The following is a 19,731-nucleotide window of genomic DNA, read 5'->3' as shown; positions in this document are numbered from 1 at the left end:
GAATAACCACTTTTCATTATTTGCAAGAGGAAACTAGGAACCTTTTAATCAAAATCAAGGGTATAGCTGAGAGAATCATCAGATGTGCACACAGGTCCCCCGCCCTTCCTGTAAGCTCGGGGATTTGGATCCAGGAAGTTATCCTTTGTTTAAGAGTGTGCCCCTGCGTTATTCCTGATGGGCGGGCTCGTGAAAGGGATATTCCTCCCATGTGGCAACATGCTCTTATGACATAGGGCCTGTGCCCTTACACAGGGACCAGGCTTATTGTTTTATAATAGCTCTATTAACAACTAACAAGAATTTATTTAATGCTGGACAGGTTACAGTAATTTGTCCTTTAAAAATGGAACAGGAGCCCTGGCCAGTGAGACTCAGTTGATTGAGTGTGGTCCCATGCACCAAAGGGTCACCATTTTGATTCCTGGTACAGCACATGTCCGGGTTGCAGATTCAATCCTGGGTCAAGGTGCATGCAGGTGGTGGCAGATCGACATTTCTCTTTCACATTGATCGTTTTTCTCTTTCTCTTAAATCAATAAAAAAACACTTTAAAAAAAAAAAAAAAAGAATGAAACAGGAGTTATGGGTTCTAATCCCAGTTTCAGAATTAGTTTCTCTGATCCTTGTGAGAGTTTCAGAAGAGTTCTGTGAATTGTAGAACGTAGTAAGACTGTGAAGTTTCTATTTTATTGTTAGCATTTATTCCAGATGGAGTAAGCCTCAGCTTGAACAGAGCTCGGAGCCCTCCCCTACATTTCCGGAAGAGGAGTGTGTATCAGAAAAGCCATTCCCGCTGTGGGGGGATCCTAGCCCACGAGCTGGGTCTGAAGAGGTGAAAGGGGTCAGAGTGAAAGGCCACCACACTGCTGACCCGAGAAAGTGGGGTCCTCTGTGGAAGTGCCACAAGCCAGTGCTGCGCTGAGCCCTCTGCATGTGGGCTGTGATTGCATTTGTGACCGCTGCACAGTACCTACAAATGGCTGTCTTTTTTAGTCACCGGGTCTGCATGTGTGGGGCCAGGTGATCACAGTGGGGCAGCACAGGCACTGCAGAGGAGCTTAGCTTGTTAACGGAGGCCAAGATGGTTCTCGGGCTGTAACAGGCAGAAGAATCCCCTGAGGGCTCTGAAAGCTCGCTGCTGGGCCCCCTCCCAGAGGTTTGGACCCAGTAAGTAAGGTCTAGTTGGGGCTTAAAACCTGCCTGGATAACAAGTTCCCAGGGGATTCCAGTGCTGTAGGTCTTGGAACCAGAGAACCATTGGCTTGGGAGAAGCAGGCAGAGTGTCTTTGAGATGGGAAGTGTGAGGCAAAGGCAGGGTGGAGGTAGAGATAGGAAAGAAATCAGGAGCCAGAGCAGCAACAGGCAGGTGGTTAAACTGGCCACATGGGTCACAGCCCTCCTCCTGGGAGGCCTCAGAGCGGTGGAGAGCATACTGATGTGAAGATCTTAGGTTTATCATCTTGGCTATAAGCCTGGTTCTGCCATGTACTGTCTCTGGAACTTTCTTTGTCCCATTTCTCACCTGGAAAATGGGGATAGCAGTTCTCGACAGTCAAGTCTACAATGCTGTCAGCATTAAATGAGAATGTAAACTTGCTTGATAAGTTACAGCACTCTTTTCTACATGAACCTCAAGGAGGAAAGGGCACAGTGAGAGACTCTGTCCTCTTATCCACACACACTTACAGGCCTCCATACACCCCAACTCAAGAACACAGGCCCACACTCATTGTTAAAATGTCAGATTTTGACATGGACACGTGTACATGCTGACTTCCTATTGGACTAGGAGTCTTGAGAACTTTTGTGAATTGTGGGTATTTTGTTGTTGTTTCTTAGAGAGAGTGGAAGGGAGGAGGAGAGACGGAGAGAGAAACATTGATGATAAAGACACATCGATTGGTTGCCTCCCGCATGCACCCGCACCAGGGCCGGGTATCAAGCCTGCAACCAAGGTACATGTCCCTGACTGGAATCTAACCCGGGACCCTTGGTGCATGGGCCAATGCTCTGACCACAGAGCCAAACCAGCCAGGGCAATGTGAACCCATGTGTTCTGGGTCCTGCGTGCCTAAAGCTGCTTGACACATAGTAAGCCCTTCAGAAGCACTTGGCTGTCTCACGAGGATTTACCAAGGAAGGAAAAGCAAGCGAGCTCCCCGTCTAGCTCGGTGCAGGCCTCATGGAGCCGTGGTGCCGGCTGGTGTACTCACTTGGAAGAGCATGTTGAAGGCTGACCACTGACCTCCTGAGAAAGATGTGACATGTCCCAGCACATCCCAGTTGCTGGAGCACCAGAGAGCTCTGGCCACATCGCCTGAGTGCTCCACAGTGGCCTCACTCTCCCACCTGCTTCTGGCGGTAATGGTCGCTGGGGCCTGGGATCCAAGCCTGGAGAGCTGGAGAACCCGGCGAGCGGGAGAGGCCCGGCCAGCGTTTTCCCGCGGGCAGGGGTTCTGGCCTCCCATTGACCGCAGTCTGCATCGTTCTAACAGCAGGCAAGCTGTCCCAGCTGGCTGTTGTGGTAGACACACTTTTCTTGTGGTTTTGCCTTTTTAAAGAAACTTCTTAGACGAGAAGTGTACTGAACTGATAGTCTAAGCAGACATTTACCTGTTACTCCCCACCGCAGAGACCGTCACCTGAGCACACTGGAGACAGCTTTGCGGAATACTGGAGTTTTCCTCGAACCGCGAGACCCAGAGCTGTGACCGCATGTCCTTCCCATCTCCAGAACGTAGAGTTTTCAGTGTGATTTTGGCTCCATAACCCTCAAGTGAGAATGGAACCAAAATCAGAAACCACTGTTTCTCAAAGTTCCTGATACTTACTCCTGCTTGCTTCCAGAGATGTGGTATACCAACGCCAGATCTCACATCACAGGTGGAATGAGTCAGTCACAAGAAAATGGGAAGTTACGACTTTGAATCTGTTTTAATTTTTAAATGTTCTGGACCGGTTAAGGTTCAAACTCCCAACTAGCTTGATCTTTACTATGCAAACTGATATGTGATTTTGGGGAAAGATGTACCTTTTCTTGCCCTCCCACTGGGATACTGAAACGAGTTAAAATAAGTGGTTTCAGGGAACACCTGAAGTTCAAAAGCAAGGAGAGCCCACCCTCCCGTTCCCAGGGTCCTGCAATCCTTGCAGAAACAGATGTTTCTGTCCAGTGACATTGCACTGTGGTTTGGAAATACATCTCAGAGCAACAGGAGCTGGAAGCTGGGCTGGGCAGGACGGGGAAGGTACACAACTTGATTGTTGAGTATCTTCTATGCGCCAGGCACTGCTAGGTGCTTTGCCCCTGGTAGCTAACCACATCGCGTCTTATAAATGAAAACAGAGGCGCAGGGACACAGACAGCCCCCAAGTGGTACTTTGGCCCAGACCCATCCCAGGAGCACCTGGTTGGAGGAAGTGGACAGCGGGTGGAGAGCTGAAGGAGAAAAACAGAGCAGGTGCAGGGGAAGGACAGACACATCTCAGGGACCTGGCAGTTCCGCCTGTTTGTCTGACAAGCCACAAGCAAAATGTTATTTTGGGAAACAAATAATTTAGCTCCTGGGATGGCAAAGTGGATATACTTTAAAATACCAGTCAATCCTCTATTATTAAATGTGCTACAGTTATTGTTGAGTTTTATTCACAGAGAGGCCGTGCTGGGAATCGGAGCCCAAAGATTTGAATACACCTCATACAATGTAAACTTAAACGCTGTGACCGTGGTGAGCCACTGTATTTCTCCAGGCCACAGTTTCTGCGCTTACAGGAAAAGGACATTTTGAGGATAATTTGTAAGACAGACGTGTATAAATTATGAAGTTTTGCCATAATGCTTGTACTTATAGTTTGGAATTGGTGGGAGCTTAATCAGTTAATATTGAACCAGTTCGGTCTCATTCCCATTCCTTACACTTTTTGCATTGCACAGTAGTCATTTCATGTTAAAAACAACGAATCAAAAGAAAACTAAGGCCAAGACATGGGAACAACCAGTGTCCTGCGGTAAGGACTGGATAAAGAAGATGTGGTACATCTACACAACGGATTCAGCCATAAGAAAGGATGAAACAGCACCATGTGCAACAACATGGGTGGACCTTGAGAACATTAGCTAAGTGAAAGAAGTCAGAGAAAGCTAAGAACCACATGAGTTCACTCCTATGTGGGATATAAAATGAAAACTCGTGGACACAACCAGCAGTGTGATGGTTGCCAGAGGGAAGAGGGTGGGGAGAGAAGATCCTAATATATGGTGACAGGAGGAGATGTGACTTTGGGTGGTGGGCACACGGTGCAGTGTACAAACCTTGTAGCATAGAAACCCACACCTGACGCCTGTATGTTCATGTTGGCTAATGGCACCCCACTAAATTTATGGAAAGGAAGGAAGGGGAGGGGAGGGGACTCAGCGAGGAATGAGTCCAGAACAGGATACCAGCCTGGGTCCGCACGTTGCTTGTCGCTACTTAGGATAGTTGCAAAGGTCACACCCGCTGTGTCGGTTCTGGAAATTTTGTCTATGTCTTTTTAGAGGAGGGGAAGGCCTTTTTGCTGATAGCAGAGCATTCATTCAAAAAACACTTCCTGGACGTTTACTAACTATAAGCCATAGTAAAAGGTGCAAATATGGGTGATCCTTAGCCCCACCTCAGGAATTTGCTGTCCCCAACCAGCACCAAAAGCATGGGGTGGGGCAGCCAGGCACCGGCACGCAGGGGACGTGGGGTAGATCCCATGAGCGGTGCTGGGGTTCCGAGGTATTGAGAGGTGCGGGGACTTTCAGGAGGACCTGAGACTTGGGGAAGCGTAAGATTTGGGTGGATGGACATAAAGGGAAGGGCTGGTGAGAGCAGTGTAGGGGCTGAGACAGGAGAATGGGCTGATAAAGCCCAAGGAGGAGCGATTTCTCTCCTTCTCCTCAGGGTTACCCATGTCTGATTTGCCTTTTCCTTATGATCGGTGACTTCCTCTGCCCTGAAGTTCACCACCTTGCAGAGGTAAGCACTTCACCTGCAGGGCCGGGGACACTGGTCGGTGCTCTGCAGCGCTGGCACCTTTGGCTTCCCACTGGCTTGTTACCTGAGCAGCTTGGTTAAGCTCTGTGTTCTTCAGTTTGCCTCTCTGTAAAATGGGGGTATTACTACCCCCCAGAGCTGCTGCATTCATTAAATGAGATTACTTGCTAAAGCATCTTGCAAGGTGCCTGGCACTTAATAGATACTCAATAAATTAATCCCTTTAATTTCCTCAAGCAGCAAAGCATTTAATTAGACTAATGAAATCCTGTTCCAATCTAATCCTGATTGGAAATTGCACAGGAGCCAGGAGAGAGGCCTGACACTCAGGTGCGGCGCCCTGGACTCCCGTCTTCCTCTTCGCTCAGACGCAGAACGCTGGAATGACAGTCCTGCTTGTTGAAATTTTATGACACAGTGAACCAACTGCGATGTGACTAATCAGCTGAGAGCTTGGATCGGGGCTTGGTTGACACGCAGATACACTGGCCTGAGAGATTAAGTTCCTTGCAGTTGACAAACTGGGACGTTAGTGCTTTCTGTCTAATTACGATGACACAGCCAGAGCCCACCACCAAGTGCCGACATTTCCCCAGGGCCAGCAGAGCAGTGCATGCCTTGGCCTCACCGCTCTTTATTTCCAGAGCCTGGCACACGATACACATGTCTGTGGAACTGTGTGGACTGCATTGACAGTTTGCTGTGTGAGGTCCGTTCCACTGAGGGGGAGGGGGACGAAGTGAATTACAAGTGAGGGCTCGGTGGTGAGCACCCTTCCCTCCAGAAGCAGCTGTTGTATAAATGAGGGGCAATTCCGGGAGGTCCTGTTGGACTTCAGGGGAAGCCACTGAAGAGCTTCAACTTGGGGATCCTATGGTACCCCTTTTCCTATAGAGGATGCTCTCCCAGTGAGATGGCCTGGAGCACTTCCAAAGCCAGAGAGTGAAGACTCCACCTGCGTTACTCTCCGCCTTGTGAAGACTGAGGGAAGTAGAGGCGCTAAGGTGGAGGGAGGTGCTACATATAGTTGACAAAATCGTTGTCCTGATCTTGGTAGGGACCCTTGTGATAACCAGATCCCAGGGGTGAATGAAGTGCGAACCAGCTCATCCTGCCCCGAGTGAAAACTGAAACACAGCTTGTTTCAGAGAAGGTGGCAAAGAGAGGACGCCTCCCAGTCCCTTACCAGGCGGCAGTATAAGGCCCTGTCCCTGCCAGTGAAGCCCTCCCTGGCCTGACGGCGCGCTCTCTGAGACCTCGGTCGCAGGAGCCTTCCCTCCGCTCCATGTTGATTCATTCAGTCAGGCATCTGCGCACAACCTGTGTTTTCTCCCCATGAAACCCTTCAGAGCCCAGCTCTGTGCACACTTCCTTCAGGAAGCCTTTCCCACTCCAGCCACATGAATGTCTCTTTTTCTGAACTTCCGTACAGCACGGACGTACAGAAAATAATCTAGCACTTAATTTTCCTGTCGTATTTTCCTGGCTTGATTGAGGGTTACTTGAAGGCAGAAGGAAGGTTCGACACCTTGTCATTCCACCTGTCACACCTGAACAGAGCCGGATGCATCGTGGCTTCCCGGCACTTCTTATTTATTCATTTTTATGAGCTTTTTTCAAACCTCCTGCCACACACCACATGCCATTGTTACAGGCCCTCGAAGGGGAAATGGCAGGAAACAAGGCAGTTGCTGCCTCTTGGGTGTCTGTTCACCTCAGCACATGAGGCATGCCTGGGATTTTGAGGGAAAATGAGTCCGCCGAGCAGTTTGCATGAGCAGAGCTGGTCCAGGTAGTAGGTCAGCAGCAAGGATTAAAGGGCCACATGGTAGATTTCAGAGCTGTAGGGGTTTGCAAAAGGGTTTGAGCTAGCACCAAATATGAAGTTTAACAAGTCCTTACATATTAAAATGTAAACTTTCTGGTTCTTCTAGATTCAAATACAAATAAGACGCGTTGCAAGTGTAGGCACATGTTCCAGGACTATTTTCAGCTCCAGTTTCCACATCGGTCTGTGGACTCGGTGCTGTTCTTACCGTTTCACTCCCCAAGTGACACTGTCTGCTTCATCGTAGTTCCGGGAATTGGCCCTGTGTTCTAACTGAAAAGCCCATGCTTGCCTTTGTCACTCCATGGCTGCTTCTGACCCTGATGTTGTTGTTCCCATAAGATTCCTAGGAGACAGCGGCTGTTACTGTCATATCTGTTTCACAGATTTAAAAAAAAAAAAAAAGCAAGATGTGCGCTGGCTTAATAGCCTCTCCAGCATACACAGAGCCGGCATTTGAACCCAGCTCCACCTGACTCTGGGCCTGTGCTTCCGACGCCTCTTAGTCACGCAGGAGGCTGCATGGGGAGCGGAAGGGCTGTCGTCAGTTGTTTGAGAAACACTGTGCACCCCGCTCCCCTGGTCAGTGGGAGCATGAGAAATCTCGCAGAAGTAGAGGATGGAGGGTAGGAATGTGCCCCTGAACTTTCCACATCTGTTTAATGAAGGAACTTTTATTGCTTAACACTTAATTTTTAGCTGCGCTCAGGAAAATACTCTGTAGGTGAAGGGTAATCTGAGTGTGAGAACTAGAAATGGGGAAGAAGAGAATCTTTGGGCAAAATACATAATGGAAGAAGATATGAGTGTGAGATTTAAAATCTCATTGGAGGGTACATTCAGACTCCTGCTCTTAATAGCCGTGTAATTGGGTGCAAATTGTTTATTCTTTTTGGGTTTCACTTGCCTAGTATGTAAAATTGGCTCATTGTGAGGAAAAGTGTGAGTATATATGCAAAAATGCTTTGTAAGCAGTGCAACTGAAGTGTTTTTTATTTTATTTTCCCCATTACCATTTATCCCCTCTATGCCCTCTTCCACCTCCCCCTCTGTCTTCCCCCCTGAAAGTTTTTTTTTTGAGATGTTCATGTCTGTCCCAGTACCTAGCACAGCACCTTTCAGCTGTGAAGGGCAGTTAATGGTTGTTGGATGAATGGTGATCTCTGATAATTGGTCTGTTGCAACTGAAAATATTTTTCTTTCAGTTTTATTAAGACACTAGGAGCCCAGCACCCGAACCTCTCCACACAGAGCTCCAGTGCGCCTGGCCCAGCCCCCACCCCTCACCCCTCTGGCCTTCTCTGGCCTCTTAAAGCCCCGCCTCAGTCCCTCGGGCTGGTCCTGCCTTGTCCAGGCACCTCCCCAGTTCCACCCATCTCCGGAGCAACGCGCTCCACCCCGTCATGGCTGGGGAGGAGAGCGGAGAAGCCTCCTGCCTGCTGCTCTGTGCTCCTTCGCCTGGCAGGTGGTGGTGGGGCACTCTGGTGGATGGCAAAGGACTAGTGAGAGGCTGCTATGGGCTCTCACCCCCGCACTCCCTGCTACGGGATGGTCCCACCTCCTCCGGACACCTTTCCGTTTCCACCCAGTCTCTGGAGTGGAGCAACGCCCCACCACACACGCACAGGTGGCCTCTTGCGAGCGGTTGTGATATAACGGAGTAATGGACAATTTGGATATTCCTCTATTATTATATAGGATCATTGACAGTGAATTTAAAAAAAAAAAATTTTATTGATTTCAGCGAAGGAGAGAAAGGTAGAAACATCAATGATGAGAGAGAATTGAACCGAGACCTCCTGGTTCATAAGTCAATGCTAAACCACTGAGCTACACGGGCCAGACTTGATATAATCACTCTAGATGTGTCCATGATAGATCAGACTCTTTCTCAGGACTACCAGGAGGAGAAACTGCTGGGATTTCACTCCCGTGCAGTTCTCACTGATGGGAAGAGCTGAGATGTGTGAGGACATTCTTTACTGCCGTGGATCGGTCTTCTGTTAGCACCTGGGCAGAGAATGAGTTTGAGATCGTTCCAGTAAGTAAAGCATGCAGAGATCGAGAGCTTTTTAAAGAGAGAGTGGCAAGTAATCTTTTAGCATGCCTATCTGTTTCCTCTTCTAGCACTGTCATTCCTAGAAAGATAGTGTCTGCCCAGCTGCCAGCTCAGAGAGGAGGGTTAAGAAGAGGGGAACCAGCAGTCCATTCCACAGTGATCTGACCTGGCCCAACCCCGCACCCCCTCTTTGGGGGTCACACATGACTCAATTCCTTGGCCGTGGTGATTTGTTTAAAGCAGTGGTCGGCAAACTACAGCTCGCAAGCCGCTGTTTGCCGCTAGGTTGACTGAGTTTGCCGACCACTGACCTAGATTCTCGAGTCCAATAATTACAGGCTGTTGTTGTTCTTTGTGACTAAGCCCCTATCCCAGTAGTCAGCAAACTCATTAGTCAACAGAACGGCAAACCGCTGGTTTAAGGCAAGCATGTCAAACTCGCAGCCCGCTGGCACAAGTTTGACGTGCTTGATTTAAAGGAAGAGTCTTGGGCTGGATCTGTGAGGAAAGATGTTGCTTTTTCTGGGATTAAGAGCTGTGTGGGATGAGTCATTGGTGGTAGCCTTCTGGTACCGGCAGATGGGGTAGAGTTCAGTGATGGCCAAAGAACCGACTTCTCATGGCATCACTGAGCCTGGGCTTCAGGCACTGGGCCCTGCCATGAAGGTGGTAACTTTTTTCATCAGAATCTGTCACAACCTAAAGAATTCCAAATGATAAAATCTGCGCAGGATAAAGAAAAAGCAGACTAACACTTGTACCATTTTTTCCTCCTCTGGAGGTGACCACACTAGTCGTCGTCATCAGAATTGTCAGACCACATTGCAGTGTTGTGTTTCATCCGGGTGTTTAACAGAGCACTGTGGCCTGGGACACTGGTTTGGACTGAGTTGTATCCCCCACATTCATAGATGGAAGTGAGTTGTGTCCCCCACATTCATAGATGGAAGATCTAACGGCCAAGGTGACCATATTTGGAGATAAGGCTTAAGAGTTAATGAAGATGGCCGAGACCGGTTTGGGTCAGTGGATAGAGCGTTGGCCTGGGGACTAAAAGGTCCCAGGTTCGATTCCAGTCAAGGGCATGTACCTTGGTTGCGGGCACATCCCTGGTGGGAGGTGTGCAGGAGGCAGCTAATCGTTGATTCTCTCTCATCAGTGTTTCTAGCTCTCTATCCCTCTCTCTTCCTCTTTGTACAAAATCAGTAAAATATATTTTTAAATAAATAAATAAATAAGAGTGAGGAGGGTGGCGAGGGGACTCAAGACCTTATCTGTGGGACAGTCCATGGAGGGCTTGCTGTGTGCTTTTAGAAGAAAAGGCAGGCCCAGCTGGTGTGGCTCAATGATTGACTGTCTACCTATGAACCAGGTGGTCACGGTTCGATTCCCAGTCAGGGCACATGCCCAGGTTATAGGCTCGACCCCCAGTAGGAGGCCTGCAAGGAGGCAGCTGATCTATGATTCTCTCTCATCTATGATGTTTCTAGGTATCTCTTTCTCTCCCCCTTCCTCTCTGAAATCAATAAAATACATATTTTTTTAAAAACTAAAAATATAGCCCTAGTCGACTTAGCTCAGTGGATACAGCATCAGCCTATGGACTGAGGGGTCCCAGATTCGATTCCTGCCAAGGACTCATGCCTGGGTTGTGGGCTCTATCCCCAGTGGAGGCCATGCAGGAGGCAGCAAATCAGTGATTCCATCATTGATGTTTCTCTCTCTCTCTCTCTCTCTCTCTCTCTCTCTCTCTCTCTCTCTCTCTCTCTCTCTCTTCTCCCTTCCTCTCTGAAATCAATAAAGAAATATATTTTTTAAATAATAAAAATAAAAACATATTTTAAAGAAGCAGAAGAGGCTGTGTCTGCGCTGAAACAGCTGTTCGGTAGCCTCTGGTTCCGAGCTCTCGGAGGCACTTCTTTGGACACAGCGTTTACTTTTCACTTTCCTGGAGCAGACGTGTCAGGGTCCCTTGAGGCATTTCCAACAGGAAAGGGAAGTGATGTTTACTGAACACCCTCTGTTCTCTCTCACTAGACCTTAGGGATCCAGCCAGATAGCTTCCGTCTAATTCAGCTATTAAGTGCCAAGAGCTCTAGTTACAATATGCTATTTAATTAACATCACACTCGGCGAGTTAGAAATATACTCCCTTACGGATGCGGAAACAAACCTAAAAAGGATCAGAGTGTGGTCGTGGTCCCCAAGACCCGCTCTAGGGCCAAGGCGCCTGATTCCTGTTCTGTGGCTCCTGTTTCCCGGCCCTGGCACAGATATCCGTGCCACGTGGGGGGCCAGCGGATGGGAAACTGAAGGTGGCCCATGAGTCCTGGCTCCACGCTGAGAGAACCGGAAGCAGTGTGGTTTAATGAGGCACCACACTGGCCATGCCCCATAAAATTAGGAGAAGAAAAGAAATTAGAATCTAAAGGAGTTGTGGAGTATGGAGAGAATTGTTAAGCACAGGCAAAGCAAATATGGCAGACCTGAGACCAACTGCTCTCATCCTGCTGTCCTCTGGACAGACTTCAGCTCCGGGGGGCTGTGAGGACCCCGCCCCGCCCTCTCAGGGCAGGAGCCATGGACCCAGACGGCAGGCACGGTGGGCCACCACCTCCTCCTCTGTGTTGAATGCCCAAGCGTCTGGATGGCCAGGGCCTTAGGCACCGTCCGTGACTGTCTTAACATGGAGAACAGGCCGGGCCCCATCTCCATTTCACTGTCCTTTTGCACCCTTAAGTGTTTTGTTTCGTTTTTTGTGGGGGGTTTTTAATATATGTTTTATTGATTTTTCACCGAGAGGAAGAGAGAGGAATAGAGAGCTAGAAACATCAATGAGAGAGAAACATCGATCAGCTGCCTCCTGCACACCCCCTACTGGGTATGTGCCCGCAACCAAGGTACATGCCCTTGAATCTGGGACCCTTCAGTCTGCATGCCAACGCTCTATCCACTAAGCCACTTGTTTCATTTTTTAATAAGCTGATTTTATTCATTGAAAAATTAATAATTGCTTATAATAAAAAGTTCAAAGAGAACAATGATAGAACTTCACCAAGATCCTTAAACACTCGGATAGGGCCGAGACCGGTTTGGCTCAGTGGATAGAGCGTCAGCTTGGGGACTGAAAGGTCCCGGGTTCGATTCCGGTCAAGGGCATGTACCTTGGTTGCGGGCATATCCCCAGTGGGGGGAGTGCAAGAGGCGGCTGATCGATGACTCTCTCTCATCGATGTTTCTACTCTCTATCTCTCTCCCTTCCTCTCTGTACAAAATCAATAAAATATATTAAAAAAATATTTTTTTTAAAAAAACACTAGGGTAGGAAGCCACCTGAGACATCTCAGATACAACCTAGGACCCTGTGTGGCCTGGGATTGTGTGTGTGTGTGTGTGTGTGTGTGTGTGTGTGTGTGTGTGTGTTGCTGTAAAGAGAGAGTATGGCTTTGTTTGCTGACAGACTAGAAATTCAGTTTCAAGGTTTGGGTTATTGATCACCTTTATGACTTCCTTTGGGTTCACTTGAATATATGCTGCGTCTCCCAAAAGCAGAATTCCTTGAGCGCAGGGGCCATCTCCTCCAGGCATTCCCCAGGAGGCCGTGGACTGACTGCAGGTAACGGGCCATGGGAGACCTGAAGGGGAAGGAGACTGCGGGGGCAGCTTTCCCACCATTGGTTAGGATGAAGTTCGGTCGTTTCCTATTAAAACCCTTCTTAAAGTGGAACTTGAAATAAAATGAATGAGTTAGGCCCACAGAATGGATAAAGAATTGGATTTACCGGTATTGAATGAACACGCAGGAAAGTTCTAATTACATGACCCCTGCAGTCCATCCCCCCAGACCACGAGGGTGGTGAGTGGTTTCCTGGCCTGGACTTGGTCAGCATCTGAACCCACTCTGTCCGCCCTGGCTTGGTGTCCAGGCGGCGATGTCACTTGTTCCCACCGGTCCCGGCCCCTCTGCATGCTGGCTCCTGGTCCCGAGATGACTTGGCAGGTGGCTCAGTGCATAGCGGGTACAATGCTCCCTTCCACACGTTCTTACAAGCTCCTTTTGTTGCTCTGCTTCCTCCCCTCCCTGCTTTTGTGCACTTTGAAAATCATTGTGGTTTTTCCTCTTCTTTTCAACTCCTTAGCCCTGTTCCTCAGAGGCCGTGGGATTGGTGCACCTCTCCCTTGGGCTGGCCCGGCCTCCTCTCTGACCTGCAGCAGGCCCCTCCGTCTCATCTTAGGGTGGATGATGTCTCTTTCTCACTGGTCCCCAGGTTTTGACTTGAAGCATCAGGGCAGAGAGTGGGTAGCGTGTGGCTGGTCACCTGCTCCTCAGAAAACTCGCTTCAACAAAACTCGCCTGACTCCTACACAGCGAATGCAGTTCCCTCCCGAGGGATTCACCCCTGTGTGATCTTCCTGCCCTTTGCTTTCTCGTTTCCCCTCCCGACCAGAGGGTTTACATTCTAGCACACACCTTCCCTGGGCCGTTAGAGACCAAGCGGACAGGTTTCTCCACGGTGCTTCTCTGTTTAAGTTTTCATTACCTTCACTACCTCTGCCTCTGTGTTTAATTTGTTTGGCCCATAAAATAACACACCATAAATTCACGGTGCTATTACTTCATTAGTAATATTCTGTATAGTAAAAGGCCAGGGGCCATAAGCGTAACGACTGGAATGATTGCTTGACCAGTCGCCATCAGGTGCATTGACCACCACTTAGTGCCTCCCCTGGCCTGCAAGCAGCAGCTCATGGTGGTGGGCAGGGCGGCGGCAAGCGGGGGGGGGGGGGGGGGGGGGGGGGGGGGGCAAGCAGCGGTGAACTATGCTCACACAATTTCTTAGGCTGGGCCTCTAGTATGAATATATATAATGTGCAGTCACATGTGTTTAGAACTAGTGGCACTTCACTTGTCTTTGAATTTGCATGCTTATCCTAATATATAAAAACCCCGGGTCCATCACATCCGCAACGACCGGAGGCTTGGCCTAATGCCTAGGTTACACGCACAGTAGGCTCTGGTGGGTGGGGACTTGTGGCAGTGGAGATGGGGACAGGGGAGGCAGGACCAGCACTCACACTCACAACCGCACACACGAACAGACACACACAGCACCCACCAGCTCACAGCCTTTTCTCCCTTTCCCTCCCTCCCAGCTCACCCTTAGAGTCTCTCGCAGAATGAGGAAACAAAACAGACTAGTCCTGAAGAGGCCTGGATGGAAGGGAGGGTGGGCAGAGGATGGAGGATGGAAGGGAGGGTGGGCAGAGGATGGAGTGGGCCCCCATTAGCCCCGCCCCCTCCCAACCTGGAAAGAGAAAGGAGGAGGCCTGGAGGACTGCTGAGAAAAACAAAGACAGAGACTGGCAGGGGAGGGCAGTTGGGGGCAACCAGGCCAGCAGGGGAGGGCAGTTGGGAGCGAGATTAGGCTGGCAGGGGAGGGCAGTTAGGGGAGATCAGGCAAGCAAACAGAGATAGGGGTGATCAGGCAGGCAGGTAAGCAGTTAGGAACCAGAGGTCCCAGATAGCAGAGGGATGTCTCCCAAGGGGTCCCCGATTGGAGAGGGTGCAGGCTAGGCTGAGGAAATGCCCCTTCCCTCCCTCCCCTTCACAAATTTCGTGCACAGGGCCACTAGTCTATACTAATAAAAGGGTAATATGCTAATTAGACCTGATGAAGCCACAGTGGCAGGGGCAGAGGCAGTTAGGGGCGATCAGGCCCAATATTTGCTGTATCCGTGAGTAAGAAGAGAACATTTCTAAGGTGGGACTCAGTCAGTCATCATTGATGGAGGACAGAGGAGTGAATAGTGGTGCCGTATTCCCCAGAGCAGGACTGTCATAACCACCAATGACAGCCACATAGGGAATTGAGGTATTTAACAGCCCTGTTAAGAAAAGTAAAAAGAACAGGTAAAAGTAATTTTAATAATATATTTAAACTATATATCCAGACTATTATAATTTCTACATGTAATCAATGGGAAAATGGGGAATGAGCTATTGATTACTTTCTTGTATTAGGTGTTTGAAACCAGGCTTTTACACTGCCTCCACTTTTCTAGAATTTCCAGATGTGTGCAATATTCTTGGCCCTGTATTCGATTTGCATTGATGTCGGAAGTGTCCCTATACTCTGCATTGCTCCTAGCTCCTCTGCTGCTGACCAGGGGAGATGCACCTCCCTCAGCTCCTTCAGCTGGGAGCTCTGTGACCCCCAGCAGGGGAGCATGCTGTGACGGGGCTTCAGTAGCGAGCCCTGGGCTCAGGGCAGTGCCTGTGCTTTCTGTGGAGGGACAGTCACTTTTTGGAGATCAAGAGCATCTTTGAGATATTAGTGAATTATTAACACAGTCCCCTGGAAGTGCACCATGCTTTAAACCACAACACTGCAGGCAGTTCCTTGGGTTGTGGGGAAGCCCACCCGTGCACCTCCGGTATAGAACAGAAGGGGCTGGGATGCGCCCATCTATGGGGAAGGAAAGGGACTGGGAGCCTCTCACACCTGCCTGAATGTGTGGGGAGAGCAGGGGAAGAATACACTACTCGAAAGTAGTACCAGCAGTTGCCTCTGGAGGGAGAGATTGGGCTTTGCAATGGGAAAAGGAACTCGTGCAAACGCTGGTCCTTCATAGCAATCACTTCCAGTGCAGTTTTTCTGTAGACCCTGCCTACACACACAGATGCATTGCAGTTCCATAGTCAGAACCACTGCTAGGAATCCCCGGGCAGGCCCAGTGGTCCTTTATGTTATTAATAAGGCCACGTGCACCCTAGCCAGTGTTCCTCAGTGGTTAGAACATCGGCCCACTCACCAAGGGGTCTCAGGTTCAGTTCCCAGGCAAGGGCATGTTACCTGGGTTGCAGGTTCGCTCCCCGACCCTATTCCGGGTGTGTGCAGGAGACAACCAATCGATGTGTCTCTCACACCGATGTTCCCCCACGCTCTTCCCTTCTCTTCTCTCTAAAAAGCAGTGGCAGCCCAGCTGGAGTGGCTCAATGCACCAAGAGGTCGCAAGTTCGATTCCTGGCCGGGGTGCCAGGGTTGTGGGTTTGATCTCCAATAGGGGAAGTGCAGGAGGCAGCTGACCGATGTTTCTCTCTCATTGACGTTTCCATCTCTCTCTCCCCCTCTTGCTTCCTCTCTAAATAAATAAATAAATAAAATAAAAAGCAATGGGAAAAATATACCCTGGATGAGGACCGACAAAAAATAAATAGATCAATAAAGGCACGTGCTGAGCTCCACACCCCCCTGACAAGCTTCTCTGACAAGTGGGATGTTCTGCTCTTTAGCAGTCTTTCACAGCATTTTAAATTTAATCTTCATAAGCAGAGTAGAAATGAGGAAAGCGAGACCCAGATGCGGGGCTGTGGTGCTGGATGACCTGCTAACCGAGTCTCACTGCACAGATGAGGACACTAAGGCCCAAAAGGGAAGTTGATTGCCTGGGAGCCGAGAGCAAGTGGCGTTTGTCTCCTGCCTCCCAGCTCAGTGCCATGTCCGTCTAGCACGTGCCACTCAGCACACATCTGTGTGCAATTCCTGCCAAGATTGGCAGCGAATTTGCTTGCAACAGCAGTCAGGAAACTTGGACAAAGATTTTTTTTTAAGGATTCAGTTTTGGTTTTTTTGTGAAAATTAATTCATTAACAAAGTAATTATATTTCCTGTCCACCTAGGCTAAGGAATTAAGCCATGCCAGCTGCCTTCTAATAACAGTTTTCACTGGCCATACTGAGAACAGCATTATTGGCTTCAGGAAAAGAGAACTGTAAAGAGAAAGGACCCTGCTTTTAGAGCAGCGAATGCGCTTAAGGTGATTCTGTGGTTCTGTGGCTGTCAGGACAGGCAGCGCCGCCACCTACGCCTTCCCACCCTCAGCCTCGCCGCACTGTCAGGCCGGGCTGTCTCTAGCTGCAGGTTCTGTGGTCTGTCATCTGTGTACCCGCGGTGTTTAGCACAGTGCATGCCTTTTATCAGGTGCCCAGCACATGCTTGTTACATGAGTAAACCCTCACGTAGGTGCAGAGTTCTCACTTTGCCAAGCACTTTTCCGCCCGTCGTCTCCTTTGCTCTTCACCAGAACTCTGTCAGCAAGAAGGACTGTTGTGTCTGCCCTTTGCAGGTGATCACACATTAGAAAGGAAGGGGCAGGTACGAACCTCGGTCCTGACTTCCTTCTGTAGCACTCTTCCCTCCCCCCCCCCGCCCCACCCCATCATCCGAGGGGTTTGGGGGGTTGAGGTGTGGGGTGAGGGGCCAGCAGTGAATGAAGTGTGGCTGTTTTTCTGCTCTGTGCTGCCCTGGGTGCATTAGTCAGAGCAGCTCAGCCATGGTATTTGCTGTCCCTGCATGTCTGTGTCTGTGGTTCACCAGTGGAATGAATCGATGAATTCCTGGAATGCTGAGGCCAGCGGGGCACTGATGAACTTAACCAGCCTTGACAATTTTTCCTCCAGCCACATTCCGAACCTCACGAAAGCCAGGTTTTCTCCAGCCTAATTAGAGCAGTAGGTCACCCCAAAACAGCTCAAGAAGAGACCAGTCTGATTTGATATGATTTTTCCCCCCATCTTGTCATTGAAAAAAAAAAAGTGTTAACATTTCTAATAAGAGGCTGCCTTTGTCGGTAAAGGCCTCAACGAGGGTGAGCCTGCAAAATCGGAGCGCCTGCAAGAAGGAGCTATGGGTTATTTGTTCCTCAGCAAACACAGAGAATAAGGCAGGGGCCTGGGCCAAGCTTCAGGAGGCTTGCTTTCCAAATTCAGTTTGCAACCACTATTTGAGACCTTGGGCAATTACCTTTCTTTCACATGACCTCGGGGTCTTCACGAGGCCATTAAACCCAAAGACAGAAACAGGTCACTTGTACAAAGAAGTCAGAGTCATGGGCCATCTTTGGCAACCATGCAAAATCAGAGTCAACGCAGATGTAGGTCCAACCCTCCCCTAACACAGATGTGTGTTACGCCTGCAGCCGGCTGGGTGGCCGTCACAGCAAGATCGTCGGCCCTATGGCTTCCTCTGGAAGCAAGAAGCCTGCAGTGTCCCCACAAGCTCCCAGCACCAGCACTGGACCTAACCAGCTCCCAGGAGACCACATAAAGAAGGAAGAAGAAGTCTTCCTTTCCAGCAAGCTCCGTTCCACGGGCTCAGAACTAGCATTCACATCCCCTGTCATCTCCCAGGCCGGACAGCCCGGCTTCTCAGTCAGTCCTCATGGCTTATGATTCCTTTGCCTCATCATCTTAGTCACTCTCTCAGAATGCTTCCAGGTTGCCAGTACCTCTGGTACTGAAATATCAAACACTGATCTCAGTATTCTATGTGTGGTCCAGGCTGGAGAGAGAATGGATTACATACTCTACAGTCTGAATCACAAAATAAATGAATCAGGGACCCAGTCACCGTTCCTGATCCAGGTTCTGAGTTCTGATGATGAGACATGTGTTGGACACCAACAAGCTGGCCTGATATTTCAAGGTGACTTACGGAGATGTTGGACACTTGGGCCAACAGTCCAGAAGTAGGTCCAGACAGATATGTTGCTTGATGTTTGACAAAGGTGCAAAGGCAATTCAATGAACTCAGCATTGTCTTTTCCACAGATAGAGTTGGAACATTAAGCAAAATATGTCCCAAATTAACTTTGACCTAATCCCCATACATTATACAAAAGTTACCTCAAAATGGATTCTAAATCTAAATGTAAACTATAAAACTTCTGGAAGAAAATTTGGGACAATCTTCACAACCTAGGGCTAGGCAAAGGGTTTGCAAATGTGACAGCAAATGCTCCCTCCCTTATAAAAAAGGGGGGAAATAATGATAAATTGGACTTGATCAAATTAAAATAATTTCGACTTGATCAAAATTGAAACTGTCATCCTGTGAAAGACACTGTTTGGAGAATGAAAAAGATAAGAGACAGACTTCAGGAAAATATTTGCAAATTACTGGTACAAAGGACTTGTCTTGAGAATGTATAAAGAACTCTCAAAACTTAACAGTAAGAAAACAGCCCAGTTTTTTTAAATGGGCAAAAGACTTGAATAGACACTTCAACCAAAGCAACTATATACAGATCGCACATGAAAACATGCAAAGATATACAGCACCGTTACTCATTAGAGAAATGCAAATTAAAATTATAAGGAGAGCCTAACTGGTGCATCCCAATGGTTGTGTGTCAACCCCTGAACCTGGAGGTCATTGGTTCGATTCCTGATCAAGGCAAATGCTTGGGTTTTGGACTTGATCCCCAGTAAGGACCATGAAGGAGGCAACCTATCAATGTTTCTCTCCCATCAATGTTTCTTTCTCTCTCTCTCCCTCTTCCTCTCTTTAAAATTCAATAAAAACTTTTTTTTAAGTTTACATCCCATATAATCTCATTAGTATGATATTCTATAGAAGAAAACGAGAACAGGTCAGGGGTTGCTGGAAGTGAGTGGTGAGACCCCTGAGGGACAGTTAGAGGGAGGGTTTGGAGGTGATGGACTTTAGCTTCTGATCCGCAGATTCACCCAGGTGTTCCATTCATAGAAATGAAATCCAATCAAACCAGACCAAACCAAAGGTTCCGAGAAACAAACAAAAAGCTTCTGTAATTCGAATGATGAAAAAATGGTTTCTCATTATGTTCCTTTGGTCTTACTTAATTTGTGTTAACCAAAAGTAGCCAGTGTGTCCTATTTCTCCAGAAGCTCACTAAAACCATTGGAAATCATTGAAAGTGGGCAAAAGGCTTGGAAACATTAAAGTACTCAACATATAGCTTGAGAAACAACTAGTTCTCCGGTCAAGTTCATGGGCTTT

General features: G+C 48.7%; 1 protein-coding gene across 4 annotated transcripts in view; it reads left to right on the top strand.

Moving 5' to 3' along the window:
* EVL (Enah/Vasp-like) overlaps positions 1–19,731 on the top strand; it is a 113,767-nt gene that overhangs the window by 28,884 nt on the left and 65,152 nt on the right. The gene's annotated exons all lie outside the window — the stretch shown is intronic.

The sequence above is a fragment of the Pipistrellus kuhlii genome, unplaced genomic scaffold (assembly GCF_014108245.1).
Source record: "Pipistrellus kuhlii isolate mPipKuh1 unplaced genomic scaffold, mPipKuh1.p scaffold_m20_p_41, whole genome shotgun sequence".
NCBI classification, from domain to species: Eukaryota; Metazoa; Chordata; class Mammalia; order Chiroptera; family Vespertilionidae; genus Pipistrellus; species Pipistrellus kuhlii.
This window is presented reverse-complemented; position numbering and strand designations above follow the sequence as displayed.